Source organism: Coturnix japonica, chromosome 1 (genome assembly GCF_054131305.1).
Source record: "Coturnix japonica strain WE chromosome 1, WE-NBRP24, whole genome shotgun sequence".
Taxonomy (NCBI): Eukaryota; Metazoa; Chordata; class Aves; order Galliformes; family Phasianidae; genus Coturnix; species Coturnix japonica.
This window is the reverse complement of record NC_140663.1, coordinates 50,884,402-50,901,517: the sequence shown is the minus strand read 5'-3', so window position 1 is coordinate 50,901,517 and position 17,116 is coordinate 50,884,402. Positions and strand designations below refer to the sequence as shown.

Below are 17,116 nucleotides of genomic sequence, written 5' to 3'. Positions count from 1 at the left end.
CATGAAACAGCAGAGTTCAGGATACAAAGAGAAAGCAGCTGGGTTTCATAGGGACTAAGAAAGAAGAATTTTTTTGGCAGGATTCAGATAGTTCCAAAGAGCCAAGGGCAGGACTGTCAGGCAACAAGCTGGTGGGCAGCAGCAATGATATCAGTGAAATAATTTCCCATCACGTGACCTTATCTTCTTGTCTACATCGTCTTTCCTAGCTGAGTGATACCTTTCCAGCAAATGAAGCTAGATGAAGGAAGACAGAAACAGTGAGGGTTGCACACTGCACCTGACTTAGACTTCTCCAGGCTAAAATGTCTCAGCTCCTTCTCGACAGAAATGGATATTTTTATCCTCGTTTTGCATATTATAATTTCAGCTAGTTTTCCTCAAGTCATATACTAAGCTTTTGCCACATCTGAAATAAACAGTAGCTTCCATTTTCTTTTAATTGATCATTTTTAACCATTATTAAGTAATAGCATTATGTGAAAACCTAGATGCTGTGAAGAATGCATTATGGTACATTGTCTCCTAAGTTTTCAATAGAGCTATAGACATTCTGGAGCTAAGTAGATAAGATGGAAAGCAGGAAAAAGGATATTTTCATTATAAGACCTAGCTAAGAATTGTCCTGTCTGAAAAGAGATTAGTATGACTGATATTTTGCCATGAGAAATTTTAAGTTTGACAACAAATTCCAGTTTTCCACTGAGAAAATGCAAATGACAGCTCTGGAGCTGTGCGCCTGGCAGGCGTTTGTCGACTTTGTTTTCTGTCTTCTGAGAGGCGACGGAATCAGGGTTCTTCTGACAGGCAGAAAGTCAGTGAGTCAAAAAATGAAATAGTAAATTCTGTTTTAACTTTCCTTAAGTTTGTGTGTGGTGGGGACGTGGGTGTCCTCCATTGAATTTCACTTCTATGGAAATCATTTATATGTATTTAATACATCCCTTCCAAGAATTCAGGGAGCACAGCAGCGTTGAGCTCTGTGGGTGCTGCACAAACTGAGGTACTGGGGCACAAAAGAAAGTGCAAGCCAGGATTTCCCCAGAAGGTGTGTTTGCTAAGCCTAACCCACACTTCAGGAAGTTTTTGATCTTTTTTCTGAACATCAAAATAACCAGCAATATTAAAAAAATAAAATAAAATAAAATAAAAATTAAATAATAGAGTGATTTAGATCTGAAAAATATTTCTAAGTCACCTTGTTCAACTTCAGAATTAGATCAGGTTGCTCAGGGCTTTATCCACATTGGCCTTGGGAATGTCTCAGATTGCACAAGTTCTTTGGGTTGCTGTTCTAATGCTTAACCACTCTCACAGTGAAAAGTTTTCCTCATATTACATGTAAATTTCTGTTGTTGTGAATGTAAATTTCTGTTGTTGTGAATTGTGAACTCTGCTTCTAGCACTTCTGCTATACATGCCTTTTGGTGGTGGGAGACAGCCATTAGACCCCTTGAGCCTTATCTTCTTGTATGGGAGATTGGTAATCACAGCGTGAACCACTGATTAATCAGCTGAGGCAAGTGTGGGGTCAGCTGCGGGAGCACAGGTGAAAGTAATGTAGCTGTGCTCCCGGGAGGGGTGGAGTTCGACTCCACCTCCTCTGAGACCTCATTTAAGGGCTGACCCTCACTGAGGGAGCATCTCTTGGAGATTGCTTGCTAGTGAGGATTGCTTCAGCTTCTAGCATCATCACTGGTGAGTTCCCCTTTTCGTTATACCTTCTATACTTCTATTATCTCCCTTGTAAGTTACCATTCTTGTTAACGCCTGTATAGTTACCACCAATACAGTTACCATTCTTGTTAACGCCTGTATAGTTATCACCAATACACTTCTCCAAGATAGAAATAGGTCAACCTCTCTTTATGTGACCCTCAACTTTATAGGTGGTCCTTCACTGAACTCTCTCCAGTTTGTATCCTTCTGTCTCAAAACTGAATGTAGTACTCCAAATGCAGCTTCAAAATTGCTCAGCAGAGGGAAGTAACCTCTTCCCTGGACTGACTGAGGTGGGGATAGTGGCTGGAATGGCACATGTCTTAGAAGGGTTTTGGGTGGGTATGCAGAAGGCTATGAAAAAGGATCTGATTGCAAGATGGAGTTCCAAATAAATGTCCTTATACAGAATATTGCTGTAACATGCAGAATGGAAATGTGAAGGCAGCAGCAGAAGCTGCATTGCTCTGGATGTTTTAGAAAGAAATAATTCAAGCGAAATTGGAGAGGAGAACTATTTCAAGCTCAAGTACCAGCTATTCAGAACTAGCTGTAGAAATGAAACCCTCCCTTTTGGCTCAAAAATGCTACTTTAGTGCTGGACACTGCATAATGAAACATGTTTTATGGTGATTGCTTCAGTTCAGCTAATCTTAACCTGATGTAAAGGTGTGCAGTGTAACAGAGAGTGGAAAAGTAGCATCACTTGTCAAGTCTATAATTCCCTGGCAAGTTAGCAAAGACTACTCACCATAACTTATGTGTTTCCTGCTCCTTAGTTCAAATAAAGCTCTTCATAGTGTGAATTAAGTCTATTAACTGTTAATTTCCTTATGGTATGTATTTTTGACAGCGGCATATAAAGATGCTATTGTAGTTTACTGGGGTTGATTATAGGTTCTGGCACAGGATACCCAGAGAAACTGTGGGTGCCCCAACCCTGGAGGAACTCAAGGCCAGGTTGGATGGGGCCCTGAGCAGCCTGATCTGGTGGATGGCAGCCCTGCTCATGGCATGAGGTTGGGACGAGGTAGTCTTTAATGTCCCTTCCGACCTAAGCCATTCTGATTTCCCTGTAGGCAACCACTGATACAGTAGTGTCTCCAACAACAACAAAGGAAGTGAAGCCAATAAAAGGAGAAACACAGAACCATCGGAACTGTTGGCTGAGTATGGGTGTGGGGTTTTAGGAAGTGGAAATGTTTGTAGTGGGAGATTTCTTACTACCCAATGTGATCAGAACCATAAATGCAACATACTATGCTCTTGCTCTCTCTCTTTCCCCTTTCCTTCTCCCATCTCTCCCCAGAGAAGGATAAATCTAACCAAGTGTTTTCATAGGAATGATGCCAGTAGAGACCCTGGAAGGACAAGTCAAACTAGCACATCCCTGGAGTACCCTGAATAGTCACATGCTGCTTTTTACTAGGCTGAGCAGTGAGAAAGAGAGAGCAATCCATTACTTAATCTTGCTGCCATTCCAAGATTGTTCCCTGCAGTAAATTTTACAGCAGTTTGTCCAGGTTGGTTTTAAAACATTCAAGTGATGAGACTTCCACCAGTTTACTTGGGGGAGCTGTTTTACAGGCTAACAGACATCACCATTAGCACTATTTCTTGTCACATGCATCAGCGGCTCTCCCATAAATAATTGTTAACACTACAGCTACTCTATGGGACCAAGAAAGGCAAAGGAATACAAATTGGGAGTCAATATTCAGATGAATAAGGAGAGGGGAAAAAAAAAAAAGAATAAAAATGTTTGGCTGCTCTGGGAACATACAGGACTGAGCTGGTTTATGAGCACTTGAAAAGGTGAAGAAGAGATAACTGGTTACCCTGAAGAAAAGAGAATTCATCTGATAGAGTTCAGTCACAGAGAGTTGCTGAGTTTGGCTATGCCACCACAGCACACCTCTAAGTAATTTACCTAATGTATATAATGGGGTAAAAGTCTAATGAGGAAAGCCACTGCAGAGCAGCTTGGAGTCTTCTCTATTATGTTTGTTTAATATATGGAAATGGATATATGACAAAGTGAGTAATGTCTAATTTTTTGTACCTCAGATTATTCTACTGAAAAGTCATTTTCTGTTCCACATTTTTTTTTTTTTCTTTTGCAGATGTCAGCATCTGAAAATATGGGTGCAAGCTTGCAATCCTGGATGCAGTAAGATCTGCAGTGTTCTGCACAAAGGAGAAAAGAACCTGACATTCTACATGGCACCTATAGGTAAATCATCACTTTTGGTAAGCCACACTGTACTCAGCATCATTAGTAACTCATCACTGATAATGGTTGTAACACCAACAGATGCTTTTCAAAATTCTTTGCTGCAATATTTCACCCAAAGCGTTCACTTGCTCCTCTTTGCGAATAATTCAGCAAGTGATTCAGTAATTCCACTGTAGCTCACTGGGCATTGCCACCTCTGTCTGCTTTGTTTGTTGTTACATGTCCATTTACCTCAATCTTTTAATAAGAAAACCTGCTGAATGCATTCTGCAGATGATATTTATCTCAGAATACGGGTATGGGCTGTTACAAAAAAAATTAACAGGCTGGTGTATACAACATCAGTGATAATCGCACTGAATGACACACACAACAACTTTAAATGCAGGCTGATGCCTCCCTCACAGAACAACATCAGCATGCTATTTAGGGAGAATTCAGCAACTGCAGAGCAGCCCATGGTCTCTAGCTTTAGAGAGGGACCATCTGACCTCAGGAGTCTGTTTGCTCTTCTGATCAGTGCAGAATGGTTCCTTTGACTACTTTTTGTGCAATGGGATTAGTATAGTTGAAGCAGTCCTGGAGCAATGCTTCCCCAGTGGTATTTCTCCACATCTTAATAGAAGGGAAGAGGTTTTTCTTAACACTCAAACCTCAGACGTTTGCCTTCTCTGAAGTTTACCCCATTATGCAATGCCCCATTGTACCTAAGCCTGCACAAAGTCTTGACCTCCTGGGATTTTCCTTGAATTTATTTAGAGCTGATTATCATATCTCCTCTTAGTTGTTGCTTTGCCAAGGTTTGTGTAGCTTGCTCTTTTAATCTTTCCATATCAGTCAAGCCTTCCTGTTACCTAATAGTAATTGTGCATCCTCTCGGAACTCTCTCCAGCTTTTTGCTATCTTTCCAGCAATGTGGTGTTCAGAACAGCTCATGAAATGCCAGCTGCATTTGCAGCTGTGAAGAGAAGGCGATTCATTCATCTGCTGTGCTACAGAGCATCTTAAGCTGGATTGTCCACCTGTCCTAACATCTTTCATTCCTGCTCTTTCAAGAGTCAAGGGAAAAACAAGTTCCACTTCTGGAGAGCTGCCAAACCAGTGAAAAGTCTCTCTGAATGTGTTATGCCATGATTCCCTCCATGAACTCTGCTATACCTGCCAACAAGCATGTACTACCTAATTTGAGGAGGATGCTAACCCAGCTATTCGGGATATGGTTTTGTTGTTACTCTATCTTGGTCAGACTTTTTTGTGGTAGTACCATCAGAGCTCCAAGCAGTCAATGGTGCAATTCTTCTGGAGAGAAAAAGAAAGTTGTTCTGTTTTTCTTTAAAGCTGTATGCCAATGCAAAATCTTTTCTAATTTACTTATTTTCTACTTGTTTTAATATTAAATAACTTTTCAATTTATGCTTAAATGAAAGCATTCAGCTACCAAGCCAAATTCCTTGAAACCAGGTATCTGCCCAGGTTAGCATCATCATTATTAGTACTGTTATTTTGCATGATAAAGAACTATCAGTGAGAATATACAAAAATGTATTATGTATACTTCTACCACTGTTTAGCAAGCAATTCTATATTAGGGCTGAGAGAAACACAGATGTCTTTGGCTTCTGTAAGCATTGCAATCTATCATATAATTGGTCTGTCAGAGCAGTGATTTTTTTGTCACTAATTGTAGGTCATATTAGAAAAAGAAGATCGCAAACAGAAGCTACAGGCACAAAAGAAACAAAAGAGAAAAATGAGACAATGGCAAAATGAAAAGTTGTGAGAAGAGCCTGCTGGTTTGCTAGCATCTGTGCATGAATAAAGGAGGAGGAGATAAAAGGAACATATGAAACCCATGGTAGTAGAATGGAATGGAATGGGATAGGTTAGGATAGAGCAGAATAGAATAGGAGTAGTTCAGTTGGAAGGAACATTCAAAGATCATCTGGCTCAACTTTCTGACCATTTCAGGGCTAATCAATTGTAAAAGCATGTTCAGGGCATTATCCAATTTCCTCTAGAACACTGACATGCATTGGGCACCAATTACCTCTCTAGGAAGCCTGTTTCAGTGTTTGACCATCATCATGGTAAAGAAATTTTTTCCACTATCAAGTTTGAACCTCTCCTGATGCAGCTTTGTGCCATTCCCATATGTTACTTCTACATCCTTTTTCAATCTTAGAATCACAGACAATATTAAGAATTGTTTTAAGAATTACTCATCTTCACAGTGCTGAAACCACCAGATGCAGACTGTTGCCATAACACAAGTAAAATAAGGCTTTGTGTGATTATGGTGGTAGCTGTAATCAATTAACCAATTCTGCAAGGTTACTTTACTTTTTTCAGGCTTCCTTTCAAATTGTTGACAGTTAGCATTCATCACTTGTGGTCTGTAATTAAGGCTGGATGCATTTCTGAGAGATGTGCTCTCACGAATCTTAGAATACCTGGCTTCTTGGAGGATTCAATTTCTTTGGTCTGTATTGCAAAGAGAATGGCGATTAATGAATAATATGGCCTCTTCTGGACTTAAGATCCAGAAAATTTCTTTTTTCTCACTACTTTTCCCACAAATATTCCGACCAAGATTTAGTAATTGCATTATTTCTTTTTATTTTTCAAGAATAATTCTCTGACCTTGCTCCTCATTTTACTTTGAATGTTTTTTTTTCCTATTTCTCCATCCCTATTAGTGTTTGAAATGCCCCCTGCCCCCCAGCATTGAATGCAAATTTCATTAACATGCTGTTTATTTTTCTTCCAGACCAGTTAACGAGGGTGATAAATGAGATAGGACATAACACCAGTCCCTGTGGCACCCCAGTAGTTACCTCCCCCAAATTAAAACACTGCCATTTATCATTACCATTTGCTAATGTTCTTTCCGCCAATTTGTAGACCCCGTGGCAGTACTCCTACTGAAGCCAATATGAATTAATTATTCAAGCACCTTCATGGGAGAAGCAATATCAAATTTTTTTTTTAAATGAAAAACCAAAATGCAGTATACCAACTGAATTTCCAGTAGGCACTACTACTTTAGTTCCATTTAAACCTTATATATCTGTTTGAGAAGATTTATTATTTTATTATTTCTGCTTCAGTGGTACCTTAAAAATCCAACTGGTCTGAGGAACCATTGTTATGTTTATTGCTAAAATTTTATCTCCAGCTGTTTAGTGATTCTCTTTCCTCCTCCTCTCTCTCATATTTTCTTCGTTTTCACTCCAAAGATAGAATTTAAATTAGTGGAACTGTAATTGCCAGTATCACTGACAGCTCCTTTTTTTGTAATTTGCATATCAGGTACATTTACTGTGTTTTGCGTATTTGCTGCTTCCACTTTGTCTCTTTCAAAAAAACCTCGTTATTATAAGCCATGTTTGCCTGAAAACAGACTTCTCTCTCTTTCTCCAGCATGCATCTGCTCCTACTGCGTGTTCCCCACTGCAGACCATATCACTGATAATCCCTTCCATGAGAAGTCTCGGTAACTGTCATGGAATTGACTGATGTCACACTTGGAGGTTTAAGCAGGAAACAAGTGGCAGAAATACATCGTCTCTTAAGAAACTGAGGTCCCACTTTGTCTGTGCAAGGAGGTGTTAGAACTAGCTCAGTTACATCCTGAGCCCAGGAAAAGATGAGCTTTGCAAATAGACTTCATGCCAGTTTTGGTTTTTGGAAGACTTACAAGGGGATAGTTTGCCTGTAAATCTGCTAATTTCTTTTTTTTTTTTTTTTTTTTTTACAGTAAATGGGGTTACCTTCCTTACAGTCTTCTCTGTACTCCCTTTCCTGGGACAACCAAGTAGCAGTGGTTGATGGAGCTTATCTTCCGTGAAGGAGTACAGCACTCCAGACTTCAGAATATTTCAAAGGAACTCGATGGAATCTTCTCCTTTATCAAAGAGCTTGAAGGAATTATCTCCCCTGCCTCCTAAAACTGCAGGATCCAACTGACTAACCTGACACTGTGGAGCAGCCTCCTTCAGCAAGGTATTTAGTTCTGTGATGGTGTCCTCCTTCACAGTAGAAGAAATGTAGCTGCTCATCTGTTTCTTGCCTGTTACAGCTCTGGGGTCACACTGGGCTAGGATCTGGACCTCAGATCATCCTGACTCCTGAAACTACTTGTTACTGGCTGTCATTACTCCTCCAATATAGAAGGAAGTATTTAGCACCTTTCTTCAGCATTCATTAAAACCAGCAGCTCCTTTCTTTCTCCCTCCACTGATGATTATACACAAGCCACTGGCCAAAGGTTAGCCTTACTGTGGGCTCTATACCCATTAAGTAGATTTGGACTTCTGCATCTGAAATTTTGCATTTGTACCACTCCATCTCAGCAAAGCTCCGCACTCTGCCCTGAAAATTATGAATATGTCCTTTGTTCTTCTACTCCGGACAACACCTTGATGATTTTGGAGAAAATCAGAAGCCCACAGTGTCATTACTGTAACAGATATGTGGAATGAATCACAGAATTATTGGAAGGGACCTTAAAGATCATCAAGCTCCAACCTCCTGCTGTGGGCAGGGTTGTCAGTCAGTAGATCAGACTGCCCAGGACCCCATCCAACTTAGCCTTGAGCACCTTCATATATGTATTGCAATATTTCTAGCTGGATGTCTTTCACACTTATCAATGGGGCTCTAAGAAGAGTCATACAGAGAGGAGACAACTGGACAAGCAGATCTGAATGCACATTTGGCATAAAGATCGTGGTCAACAAATGCTGTCTGGTAACGTCCAATTAGTCCTTACCACCTTGTATATTGTGGTTACATAGAAGAACACATCCTACCCTCTAGTGTGGCTCTTGCCCTTCTAAAACCTTGTGTTTTCTTAGGTAATATTTGGTCTGAGGGGAGGTACTAGTCTTTGTAGAGTGGGTACCATGGCTTGGGCTGCATTGCAACGGAATGAATTTGCATTTATTCAGTTAACCCTGTGCTTCAGTTCAGATGTGTTTTCTGTAAAGTAGGGTTGTCTGAGTGTGAGCTACTGTTGAGAATATCTCCAAAATTTTATCCAGCTCGAATAAATTTATTTCTTTTGATGATGTAAGCAGGCTGTTTACTCAGAAGGATTCAAAGCTAGTTTCTACCTGCTTTTTCCTAATCCTGGTGTGATTCAAGAGTCAATATTCCATTCAAAACAATGCAGTGACAATGAAGTGGTATTGTTTTAATGGTGTTTACTTGTTCTTAATGATGTGCTGTATCTCAGTCTCCCCATTACTGACACAATCAGACAATAATGAAAGGAGAAACTAAACAGCATTGCAGACAGTAAAATCAAAGAAGAGATGCTCCTGTTGAGATGAAAGAAAGATTCCAGCAAGGTTCTGTAACCTCACAAATGTAGAATTTTTAGTGCCACAGCAGAGGTCTCTCTACCAACAAGGACCTAATTGTAAAACCAAAGAAAAATTCCCATATTCAGAGCATTCAGAACCCTTTTCAATATAACCATTCCACCCCCTGAAGTAATTTTTTGGCTGAAAAATGGTTATTCTTCTTTTCCCATTCGTGTTTTTTCTCATTCTTTCCAGATTTTATACCCCAAATGTGGCAGAGAAAATTACTGAAAAGGACTAAGACTAGGACTAGGACTCCTCAGTCTACAGAAGACACAATGGTGAAGAGGTATAATGCTCATTGCCTCATGAGAGCAGGAAAAACAGAGAAGGGGTAGAAAATTCCTCTTTAGCATAATTTACAAGTCATGAGTTGTGTTTGTATGAATGGTTCAGTAGGGCACATGAACCCAACTTAGTGCCAGGGCCCCATCTTAAATTTGATTGCTTGGATTGGTGGTAGGTCTATTTAGATTTAAATTATTATAAAGACATAAAGGACGTTGAAAGCTTGTTAGAAAGAGAAGCAGATGGACAATGCAATAGCACATTGCAAAATGATACTGGAAAGGCAAAATAAACGGAGGGATGGATTCTATAGCCTACAGGAAGTTTTGAGTCAAATCAGATTAACAATCAAGCAAATTCTGTCAACAAGTAACAGGAACCTTATGAATCGAATTCCATTTCCATGTAGCAAAAATACAACATTAGGATTTAATTACTGATTGCCTGATGAGGACTGTGATAGAGACTGACACACTGAGGAACGTCAAGGAGGTCAAGAATTTGGTCCTGGGCATTTACTGTTTATGTGGTTATGTGGCAAATTAGACTACCTACCAAAAAATTAGCTGGTGAGGAATTATGTGGTATAATAACATTCAAATAATATTGCAGGAGGAGCACTGAAGGCTGAATCCCTGTTAGACCAACCAGTCTGAGCTGAAAGCATCTCAGGTGGACAGTTAAATGTTAAGGACCACACTGTACCAGGGAGTTCGGAATTACTCTGCATCACAAAGTTGCCCCTTGCATGATAAATTGCTGCAAGATAGTAGATGTTTGCTCAGTTCATTGCATGGTTTTGCAAATGCACAATTTGAAATGGGTTCTTGTAATACTAAAAATTCAGTGGATGTGTCTAGGAAACAAATCTATCAGCTATTCCTGTTTATATTGGATTGAGACTGAAGTTAAATTTTACATAGAGAAATATGTCCCTATACACATGCACACGCACAATCTCAGACACATACATACAAAGAGATGAAGGATGGGAGCTTTTCTGATTTCTAGTATCAAATCACTGTATGCCTCTTGTGTCCAACAGCAGGGATAGGTAGGGCATACAGACAGATGAGGAATGCTGATATCAGTTGTATTTCCAAGTACCTTAAAAGGTTCCAGCTGAACTAAATCTTATCAAGAACTAGGAAATAAGTCTGATATCTGCAAAAACATTTGCAGTGGCTTAAGGCAAGGGAGCAGGGCTGGTAGTGAGCTAACCAAAACTAGAGATGACGAAGACAGAGTCTGCCTGTCCTGAAGCAGTGGCTCTCATAAATCAGTTTTTTTTCCCTAGAATTCATGTTTAAACCCATCATTTTGTAGATACAGGAGTGCAAACCAGGGAAAGCCATTCTCCTTCTGCTGGTAACAACTGTGGCTATTTAAGCCAATGGGACTGACTTGATATCCTGCAGTAAGTGAATGGTTCCAGGGTCTGTGGCTCAAATATTGTGTGTGGACTTTCTGTCTGTGCTGGAAGGGTTTGGCTCCAAGTTCGTCATCCCTTCCCAAATCATGAGTCGCAGCTGCTCCACGTTCTTTCATCTGTAACTGCCTGTTCAGTCCTCAAGAAATATAGGTAAATCCAGTGAAGGAATTGTTACAAACACATCATATGCCTCTTTCATCTTTGTGCTTTGCCCTTCTGTATGAAATATCCAGCTGTGCCTGACACAGAGCCCATTCTTTCTCAAAGTCCCTCTCAGTTATTCAGCACCAGCTGGTCTGAACACATGTGTAACCCCACTTGCTACAAATTTGGTCCTTCTATATGCAGATGTATATGAAGAGGTCTCCAGTGCTTACACAAAGTGTGTGAAACAAAGCATGACCTTCAGTTCAGGCAACTGACCTTTAGGGCTCCATCTAACGCAAGACTTGGGCTTTAGCTGGAATCTAGGCTCCTCAATTGACAAGATTTGTTTATATGTTGGAACATGGTAACTTGGTGAAAAAATGCAGGCAAAGCTTAAGCTTGAGTGCACTCCAGCCCTCCAGCATCACCTAATTGCCTGCTGTACTGACCCAAGCCTAGAAATACTTAGCTGCACAGAGCTCTCAAAGCCTGAAGTCTTCCTGCCTTTTTCTTTAAATAGCAGCTCCTAAGAGCAAAATCCTGTGCTAGTAGTCATGAGTGACTGAAGTAAACTGAACTTAGGGAATGTTAAAGAGCAGGCTCAGAAGAGCAAGAAAAACCTGTGAATCTTAACTTTTCCCTTGGCAGTGTCCAACAGTCCTAGATTAAGATGTTTTTTTGGCTTCTTGAAAGTATACATACAAGAGGTTTTGGAGGTAATTGAGAAAAGAAAGAACGTTAGCTTCATTTTTACATAATACAACTTTTAATGAGCTTATTATGGAGTGAACACTTGAATAGAACACTAAGGTCATACGTCCAAAGATATCTGAGCCAGAATACTGAAGGCTACAACTAAGAACTGTGTGTTTAATACACTATAATTATAACTGCAAATTGTGCTTCAGCCCAAGGCTTTACAGCAAAGCTGTAAAAAGTAAAATCTATTTTAATCTTTAAGGGCACTTTGCTACATTCTTCTTCTTCAAGGCTAAACTCAACTAGGTCAGTCCAGGTAGGAGTTGAAAAAAATATGAGCTCTTTCTCCCTGAGCAATAAATATTATCTTCAATATCAAAAGCTGGATCGCTACCAAGTACACTACTTGGTTCCTCAGGGAAGCTCAGTCTTGGGTGTGAACATCTATCAGAGCTGAACAACAGCATACAAGGCAGTGGGAAAGTGCACAAGATCAATATAGAAGAAAAATTCTCACCCACAACCCTTGGTGGTTATCAGATAGCAGGAACATCTGTCATTTCATTGGCTTCACTGAGCCCATGTACTCTTGCTGTGCAGGTACCCTTGGGTGAAAAGTTTGCTTATGTGAAATTTTTGTCCCAGTGTCCTCCCTTTTCATTTCTTTTCCTGATCAAAGCAAGCTCTCTTGACTTGGATGGACACTACTAATCCTACACTTAGAGCCTACCAAACTTCTAACCCTTGGTAAAGAAGCCTTCTGGCAGATTCACTTCTCACAGGGTTACAAAGCTGAGCTGTGTTTGATTTACACTGCAAATGAGGGAACAGGAATACAGGCATAATTAAGCAACCTAAGTTAGCTTGTCATCCTAAATTACGAGTTCTCATCTTACCTGAAAATGACCATATTGCTGTAGTTTAAGGAGTAAAGAACTGGCATCTTTATTCCCTTGTACAACTGCTTCCATCTACTTTTACTCTGCTGAAGAGTAAAAATGTGTTCTTGAGATTGAAATATATTTTATAACAATATGTATTTTATTAGATAAAAGCAAAAAGTTTTCCCAGAAAGACTAGCCATACTTGTTTGGGCCTCCAGTGATCATCTCAGAATGCACTAGCTGGTAAATATGTATAATAAGACTTGGTTGACTAATATTCAAGGGATAATGTATTTGACAAATGTTACTTTTTTTTTTTTTCAAACAAATTACTCGTCTAGTTTAAAAATATTATTCACAAAGATACAGGACAGAGTGAGTTATTAAATATATTCATCAAATAAGTTGCTCAACAAGTTTTGCATTATATTTGAATAAATAATTCATCTTATTCATTATTCATTGAGTTCTAATTATTATTTTAAGCACTTATGTAGCAATATTAGTGCACTGATGTAAGTGGTCAGTGACTAAAATGACAAATCTTCTGATAGATTTGCAAGATAATGAGAGCTAGACTAGGAAAAATGGACTTTACCCATTCTCAGTGGGAAAAGGAGTATTAATCTGAGAAGTTCAGGATTAGAGATGACAGTCTTGTGCTAATGGTCCCAATTCCTGGAACAAAAGGACTCCCAGAGTCTTTTTTTTTCCTGGTATAGGCTGGGATAAGCACCTTGAAAATGAAAACTGGGTAGATGGGGAAACCTTTTGTCATCTTAGCTTCCAGGGGAATTACTGCAAATTAGATCTCACTGTAGTCCATTGATCACATCCAAGGGATGGAAGTAAGAGGATTTAGCCACTCACTGCGTAGCCAGAGGGTCATAAAGTAGTAAAGTGACCTGTTCTGTGCCTTGGGCGAGTACTGAACTCTTAACAGTGCATTATGGTTTTGGATCCACAAAAAACACAGCAAAGAATGGTAGTAATACAGCACACCTGCACGTCCAAAAAAGAAAAGGTTTCTATTTTGAAGAGCTGATGAGTAATTCAGTAGAGAAGGCAAAACCAGCAACTGCCATTCTGTTCCCCCTGGATGAGTCTATATCAAAGGGAATATAAAAGTTCTCCCAAAGCTCATCTTTGAAGCCAGTATCGGATAAGATCCATCCCTTCTCTTCTCAGCTTTCTGCAAAGGGCATCAGTTCTGAAAGACAATTTAATTAAAAACATAATGAATTTGATTGAAATAGACAAAAACTTTAGTTGTAAATGTCATTTTTTTTTTTTTCAAGGGAGTGAATATTTTCCTAATTGTCTCTAACATTCTCTGTCAGTGTTGCTTTTCTCTATTGTTTCCTCTCAGAAATTTCACACATACACATATGTGAACATTTTCTCCTCAGTCTATCTTCTCCATCTTTAACTTCTGCAATTAACTGAAAAACAAGACTTGTGAAACAGTGTCTGATGTTATTGAAGTGAGAAACTTTATAGCTCAAAATAGGCTTAAAAAATTGTTTTGAATTACCTGGGGCATTCCTGCAAAGCCCAAATAATCATTTTTAGATAATGTCCTGTGGAATATTTTATACTAAAAAGAGCTGGCTCCATGGTCCAGAACATCTCTGCAGTGTTCCAGTTGGTGTAGATCTTATTATAAGCTGGAATACAGGAGACACTATAGTCTCAATTTACTTTACTTACTATATCTCCCATATTCCAGCTTATTATAGAATCTACACCAACTGGAATAGTCTCAATTTGCTTTAGACTAGACTAGCACCTTAGAAATGCATCAAGGAGATGAGCAGGAAATGCAAATTCTGTACCATCAGAAGGAGAAAGTTGCCCCTCCCCACATTTATTTATTTATTTATTGTCCAGAAAGCCTCTTGCTAAACATGGAAGCAATCTTTGAGCACTGAATTGTAACTCTGCTATGTTGCCTTCCTGACGATAAAACCTGAAGAAGCAATTTATTCTCTTGGATCCATTTAAGAATTTACAGGGCAGAATGGGAAAGGGTAGGATGACTCCACACATCATACTCCCTCTCAGATTCCTGCCTGTTGTTTTTCTTTAAGGAAATATGGAAGTGTTAATGGGGGGAATGTCCCAAGGGAATTACAGTGTTTCCCTTTCTCTTGCATTGTCATCCTGCCACATATTTTAAAGTAATGCTTCCCTCCACTGATTTGCTCTCTAGAAGGAGAGGTAAGACAAACCTCAAAGCTACCTGAGAACACTGCAAAGCTGTGAGCTCCAAGCTCCCAGAGAACAGACCTCCTGACCCACTTCCCTTTCCTACATGCATACATGTACTCAGAATAAATGTTTGCAACAAATTGTTTGCAAATGGTAGTACATCATCCTGCAAAGCGCTTCCATTTGCACAAGACCTAGTATTTTCAGGAGAATTGTTAGAATAGCTTGGCTGTCAGTCTACACCCCAAAATAGGAAATAAACATATGTGAGGAAGAGGCCCTGAGGGCTAATGGGGAGTGGAAGATATTCCTGTTTTTTAACGTTTATTATACTAGAAGGAACAGAAGAGCATTAAAGCTTTTTTAAAACTATAACTCTGCTATGCAAAGTGATCATAGAAAATAGTTTTGGGTTTCTAGTCATAAAAAGACCCTTCTGTGCTGCTCAGATCTTTCAACCAAAAGCACAAAGCATGCTTCATACCCAAACCTGGAATGCCTCTATGGCAGCTCAAGCAGTAAGCCCCTTTCTTTCCTTTGCAGCTCCCTGAAACAGGAGCTACTACGCTCGTCTTTCTGTAGGGACAGAATTTTCCTAGCATGATCGAGGTTGGACTAGATGATCTTTTAGGTCTTTTCCAACCTTGGCAATTCTACAATTCTATGAAGACTGGAACACGTGCACTCTTCTCAATTGTTACATGTTGTGGGCAGGCAAAAATCCAAGTTTTAGCTGCCATGTGGGAACCTGGGATTTGAAGCCAAATACACTGGCATCGATTCAGGTAAAATTATAGATTCTACATACATTATAATAGGTGCCACAGTGCACTAAAATTGGTGTATTCACATCCTAGTAGTATCTCTGCTTTGTAAGGTGACTCTAGACAGGTATGACCAAGACACATGATCTCTGGTAATCCTCCCTTGGGGCTTTCAGAGCTTTAGAGGAATCTCCGGACACCATCACTTGTGCCAAGGACCAGAAAGAGTAATCCACTCTCTGAGCCAACAGCTCTGCTCCTGACAGACTGCAATGGACAGCCTGGCCAACACCTGCCTTTATTTCTAGATACCTGATTTTCCCATAGAATCTTCTCTGCACACCCAGGAGATGCATGCTCAAGCTGCAGCTGACCCAAGAATCACCCTTGATTTCTTTACACACAGGATGGTTTCATGTGCAGATGGTGGGAAGGGGGACAGAGGAGCTGTGCCTGTGTGAAGTGACAGGAGTTGTCAGCACTGCAGATGGAGAGACAGTCCATAGGGGGAACGGTGATTCATGGTTCTGTTTCACACTGAGTGCATCTTTAAGATTACTCTTTAATATCGTTTACAGCCAGAATATTAAAAAAATGGAAACACTGAAAGCCTGAGAGAGATTCATTGGGTGGCATAAAGCAAGCGTGCAGCTTAGAAGGAAACATCACAAGTGCACTTTAGTCTTTTCTTTCCACCTGTTCTTTTGCTGATTTAGGGACAGGGATGGAGAAGAAACTTTATCTGTGCTACACTGATGCTTCAGAAGTATCTGTCCTATGTGGGATAAAGAGGTCCCTGCAGTGTTCCTTTAGGACTTCGGTTTTAAGATCAGAACAAAAGCCAAACCCCACAACAACTGCATCAAAACAAATCCCTTGTGATTTATAGGGCCACCCTCAAGTGTCACCAGATCTGCCACTTGAGTCACAAGGTCTTCTCTTGCATTTATACTCCATACTGGTTTTGTATGAGTGAGCTGGAGGCAGTACTCTGGAATGACTTCAGTTTGTGTTTTCTACTATATTTGCCTAAAGCCCAAGAGACCAAAGTATGTTCCTAGGAAAATGAACAAATCATTAAGGCTGGAAAAGGCCTCCAAAATCATCTAGACCAACTGTCAGGTCTTTTCCAACCTTGATAATTCTGTGATTCTGTGATTCTGTGATTCTGTGATTCAACCTACCACCAGTATTTCCCTACTAAACCATGTCCCTTAGTACAACGTCTAAGTGTTTCCTGAACACCTTCATGGGCAGCTTGTTTCAGCACCTGACCATTCTTTCTGAGAAGAAATTCTTCCTAATATCCAACCTGGTCTGACCCACATCTTAATCTGTGGTGAAAAGTTCCAGGAGTTGCTTGCTGGCAC

At 39.9% G+C, this 17,116-nt stretch overlaps 1 long non-coding RNA gene across 2 annotated transcripts; it reads left to right on the top strand.

Annotated features, from left to right (window-relative positions):
- Nucleotides 1-1,655: 1,655 nt before the first annotated feature.
- Nucleotides 1,656-10,498, top strand: LOC107314386 (uncharacterized). 2 transcript variants are annotated; one of them, XR_014943405.1, is made up of 3 exons: nt 1,656-1,698; nt 3,843-3,952; nt 7,713-10,498. It is a non-coding gene; the product is annotated as an uncharacterized LOC107314386 (long non-coding RNA). The 2 variants fall into 2 exon arrangements; XR_014943408.1 differs by lacking the exon at nt 7,713-10,498 and adding an exon at nt 7,376-7,702.
- The last annotated feature ends 6,618 nt before the right edge of the window (nt 10,499-17,116 follow it).